The following is a 5,887-nucleotide window of genomic DNA, read 5'->3' as shown; positions in this document are numbered from 1 at the left end:
CGTGGTAACATCCGCCCCTCTAACGGTGATTTAGCTTCCCTCCAAGGAAGTGAACACCGGGATACATCCTCGTCTCTCTTGGAGTTTCGGTTATCCCTAACCCTAACTCTCTACTTGTGTTAATCCTTATTACGTACTTGCATTGGATTATTGTTTACCGGTTGCCTTACTTTACTCTAAATAGCTTACTCCTTGTCTTTGCAATTATTAGGCTCACGCTCATATTCCGCACCATTGCCTAAAATTGCTAAGTAACTATTAAAATTTGGAACTGTACCTATTCACCCCCCTCTAGGTCCATCTCGATCCTTTCAATGTGATAGACCGTTACAAAACATGCGAGAATCGAAAGGAAAGCAGAACTGGTCGAAGCAAAAGGCCTGGTTCAATCTTGGAAGGTCAACTATGATGGAAATTATCTTTTGGGTCAAAATGCATTTGGTGTTACCCGATGGGTATACAGCGAATCTAAAGAGGGGAGCGAGTCTTGAAAAATTAAAAATCTTTGGTCTCAAGAGTCATGATTGGCAGATATGGCTTGAGCGGGTAATGCCGGTGATGTTACGTGGCTTTATTCCTGAGGATAAATCGCTAGTATCGGCGGAGCTGAGCTAATTCTTCCGTGTTCTTTGTGCGAAAGAATCTTCGCCTGCCATGGTAGATGACATGGAGGAGTTGGCGCCGGAGTTGCTTTGCAAGTTAGAGAAGATCTTTCCGCTGGGCTTCTTTAATCCAATGCAGCATTTTATTTTACATCTAGCGACCGAGGCAAGATTGGGTGGGCCCATGCAAAATCGTCGGTGCTTTGCAACCGAGAGAATGTAGAAGACGCTTCGAGCTAAATGTAAAATTAAACGTAGAATTGAAGCATCGATGGCCGAGGCATTTATTACTAAGGAGGTGGCTAACTTTGTGACAACACACTACGAAACCAAAAATTATCATTTGCATTATCCGAAGCTTCAGTACAATGATGACGACCCTAAAAAGGTGGATCCAACCTCGGTCTATTCAAAGGGAAGCTCGCACCAGTCGGTGCTTCGAAACCAATAACATTGGATGTCGAAGAATGGCGGAACATTTTGTTGTATATCTTCAATAACCTAACAGAAATGCAGCCGTACATCGAGTAAGTTCTCGATACATTTTTCCGCATCTTCTGATACCTTTGAACTGCTCTTATTCCTGTATATTTTATACAGTCGATACATCGCCAAAGTCTCGGATGGAGCGGTGATTCAAAATGATTCTGTCAAAGAGTATGAGCTTCTCGCAAAGCATGGAGGCGGCTACCCCGGTTTCATCTCTTGGTTCAAACAAACGATAATTAGCAGTAATGGACCATTTTATTTCTTGGTCTAACTTGCGTCTAATGCAACAATCATTTTGTATTAAACTTGTAGGCTAATTCAGAGTCTATGGACGCTGAATTGAGACAAGCCCCTAATGGTTTTGACTATAAGGTCTGTTCATTTGAGAAATACAACATCAATGGGTATCACTTTCGTACCTTTGGCAAAGAGCTATCTATGCCCGACCGGAAATCTACAAATTGTTGTGTCTCTGCTATCGGCGAAGGTGGTAGCGAGTATTCTCGAAGAGTTGAAGCAATTTATGAACTTCAATTCTATTGTGAAAACCCACCGAACGTCATAGTCTTCAATTGTTATTGGTTCCAGCCGAAGGAGACCAGAAGGAGTCATGAACATATAGGGCTAGTCAAAATCAATCCAAGCACCCATTTAGATGTTCACGATGTCTATATTATGGCTCAACAGGCGAGCCAAGTTTTCTATCTACCGTGGGCCTGCCAAACTGATAAGATTTTGAATGGCTGGCATGTTGTTTATGAAGTGCCGCCACATGCTAGACAACCTCCCCCAGATGAAGAGGATTATGAACCTCACATTAACCCAGACACATATGATGGAGAATTCTTCCAAGAAACCTTTCAAGAACCATTGTGCTTGACCCGAGAACATGGAAGTAGACAGCGACAGTGAATCTGGCTTCACCCCTGAGCCGGAACCAGCATAGCCAGAACAAGAAGAGGTTACTGGTGCGAATGACCTGTCAATGCTTGAAATATTACAGAAAGGCTTCAACAAGTTGATGCCGTTGAACCCGATGAGCATGTCATTCATGAAGACACGCGTAATAGTGATGATGATGATGCATTTATTGATCCAGACTATTATTAGTTTGTATGCCTCCCAACTTAAATTATATATGTACATATTATTATTCAAGTCATGTATTCAATTTTTTATGTTGAACTAATTTCTTTTACTCTTTATCATGGCAGGTGTTGAAATATGATGGGCGCGGGTCCAAATCGCTCGGCGGGTACTTCTTCGTCGACGGTCCGCGAGGGGTGGTACTTCCATTCCACCCCTATCTCTCCGTAGAGCCTTGAAGGACAGTTTGACAACACCACCCGTGGGTGCTTCTTCATCGGCAGCGTTGCTCATTGGGAGAGGAGGTCGGACAGGGAAGAAGGCGAAGGGTAAAGGACGTGGCCGCAGGAGAGGTAGGCGTACTGCTATGCCGTCCTCGCCACCAGCACTAGCTCATTCACCCGAGCACATGACTACTATGGTGGACCTGTTTGCGGTGGAGGTTACGAGGACTCTGGTCCAGGAGCCTCGGGTCGAGGGCATTCGGCCCACGAGAATACGGTTCCTTAGGCTACGTCCCAGGAGACTCCCGCCCAGAGGCTTTGGCCAACGCAGAGATGTCCGGATGGGGTGCCTGGCCGGATTGGACCAAGGGTACGGATTGGACCGAAGGGCCGGGTGGCCATTCTGTTGGTGAAGCGGATGAGTCTATGGATAGTGAGGGCGAGGTGGTGGACGGGGTCACCGTGTACAAGCATGGTAGTGCACGTCTCCCGGTCGAACCGGCGACCCGCGAGCAAAGGCCGGTGATTAGGCCTGAAGGGGAGAGGTAAGTGCATTTACTCTTTTTTTACCTTTTGCCTTCAAGTTTCTTCAAATATCTAATGCGGTGACCTTGTCATACTACAGGGGTTGGGAACACTCCGTTGGAGTCCGCAAGCCGAACACCGCCCTTGGTGTGCTTTGCCGGCCAAATTTCCTGGGGTTTGTGACGTTGCCCGGTGATGACCAGGTTCCTACACTAGGATTTACCTAGGACCACTACCAGGCTACGCAGGCCCCATCGGAGGAGATTATAGATGGTGTCTTGTGCCACACGAGGGCCGAGATGGTGATCAACAACTTTTGGGTAAATTCTCCTTTTACACAATCTAAAATTAACAATATAGCTGATTATTGTACTAATCGGTGCTGTCTCGTTTGATTGCAGACCTTCTACATGTGTGAGGAGGGATTTGAGGAGGCGGTGGCCAAGGTTCTCGAGTCCGAGTGCAGGTGGCTATTACAGAACTTACGCCATGAGGCTCGGTCGCAGGCTATTCGAGACTACTACGCCATGCATGGTGTTAAGAAGCAGAAGGAGTGCCGCGGAAAGTATGTGAAGGAGCAGTACATGAAGGTAATTACCTATTCTTAAGGCCTTGTACACAGTTTTCTTGATTTTATTCATAGACGTAGTGCTCAAAATTCTCTTTACTAACTTATTGGTGCCCCTGAGATGGTCTGCGGATAAGATGGATTCTTGGGAGGCGTTGGTGGATGAGTGGTGCACATGCAACTGGCGAGCCGTCCATGACAATGTGAAGGATCGGCGTGCCCAAATAGTTGGTTTGCCACACTATCAAGGCAGTGCCAACACAATTCAGTTCGGACGGAACCATGTATGTGATTTGCTTCATGATTCATGCAATTCATTCTTCATGCTAGCTTGAGTCCTTTACTAATACTTTGTTCCTCTCGTTTAGATGCATCACCATAAGACAGAGGTGCCAGAGTTGTACGACCTTTGTGGCATGGCCCATACTGCCTCCTACAAGAAGGCCAATGCATTCTGAGTCTGACCTGGATCATCCAGAGAAGTTCACCAACATCTCCTCCCACCACAAGCTCGTGAGATACATGGACGTGGGGAAGGCTAGGAAAGGGGGGACTTTAACCCGAGCCAGGAACCTTTGGATCCAGAGCTGGTGATGATATATGGTGGTGGGAGGCCCCATGGATCGATAGCCAATGCAGATGGGATAATATGTTGTCCACTCACTCTCCCTGAGATCAAGGCGCGCCAGTCGAGGTCCTGTCCTGAGATAATGCCTCATCCACGGCCAGTCGATCTCGCCATCGAGGTTAGTTGTACAGTATCAGAAAATTTCCATCCATTTCATTGTGTGTGTGGCCGTCGATCATTAGAATGCTAACAAGGAGTGGTGTTGCAGGCTTCTCTTCAGAAAGAGAGAGTGGCAAACCAGGCTGCTCTTTAGAAAGAGAGAGCGGCAAACCAGGCTGCTCTTCACGTCATTCTGGAGGTGAGGGACCGGACCACGACTCGGTTGTTGGAGGAGGAGCGGGCCCGGAATGAGGCGGGTCACGTGGCCATGTACGAGTTTTTGTTGTAAGTTTCTTTTTCACATTAGCCAAATAATGCATGTAATGTCTATTTCATTACTAACGAATACGACCGAATCTTCAAAATCAAATGTGCAGTCTATGTGCGAGAAGACCGGTCAGCCCCCTCCGCCGATGCCGGTCTTTTCCACGAATGGCACGAGGAGTTTCATTTAAATGGTCATTATAAACTAGTATTAAAATTTGAGTCTCATCATGCTAACGAGACATTGCAAAATATCTTTTCTGCAGAACAAGTCCCGAGCGACACTGCACGACCCTTCTCCATGGCAACCGTCTCCAAACGCACCCGACCCGAGCAACCCTGGTGCTTCTCCTCCTTGATGACCACGATGGTAAGTTTCTCTAGTTCATTTATGACATAATTAGCTTATTTAGTTCATTTATGATGTAATTAGCTAATTTAGTTCATCTATGCCATAATTACCTTAGTTAGGTAAAAAACATTACAAGAACCTTGGTTAGCTCATAACTTAGCGTATCTTCCTCCTAAATGACATAATAAGCTCAAAATAAGAAAAGTATTGTAATCATACTCTTCCTCTTCTTCTCCTTCTCCTTCTTCCTCTTCTTCTCCTCCTCCTCCTCCTCCTTCTTCTCCTCCTCCTACACCTCCTCCTTCTTCTTCTTCTCCTTCTTCTTCTCCTCTTTCTTCTTCTTCTTAGCTTATTTTCCCCAACAAAGACATACTTAGCTAATTATCCTCCAAAATGACATAATTAGCTAATTTAGTTCATTTATGACATAATTGTCTTAGTTAGGTAAAAACATCACAACAACTTAGCGCATCTTCCTCCTAAATGACGTAATAAGCTCAAAATAAGAAAATTATTGTAATCATCCTCTTCCTCCTCTTCTCCTCTTCCTTCTCCTCTTTCTTCTTCTCCTTAGCTTAGTTTCCCCAAGAAATACATACTTAGATAATTATCCTCCAAAATGACATAATTAGCTAATTTAGTTCATTTATGACATAATTAGCTTAGTTAGGTAAAAAAACGTCACAAGAACATTGGTTAGCTCATAACTTAGCGTATCTTCCTCCTAAATGACATAATAAACTCAAAATAATAAAAGTATTGTAATCATCCTGTTCCTCCTCTTCTCCTCTTTGTTCTCCTCTTTCTTCTTCTCCTTAGCTTATTTCGCCCAAGAAAGACAAAGTTAGCTAATTATCATCCAAAAAGACTTAATTAGCTAATTTAGTTCATTAATGACATAATTAGCTTAGTTTGGTAAAAAAAAGCACAAGAACCTTGGTTAGATTCTAACTTATCGTATCTTCCTACTAATTGACATAGTAATCTTGAAATAAGAAAAATATTGTAATCATCCTCTTCTTCTTCTTCTTCTTCTTCTTCTCCTTCTTC

This window comes from Hordeum vulgare, chromosome 3H, assembly GCF_904849725.1.
Source record: "Hordeum vulgare subsp. vulgare chromosome 3H, MorexV3_pseudomolecules_assembly, whole genome shotgun sequence".
Lineage (NCBI taxonomy): Eukaryota > Viridiplantae > Streptophyta > Magnoliopsida > Poales > Poaceae > Hordeum > Hordeum vulgare.
This window is presented reverse-complemented; position numbering follows the sequence as displayed.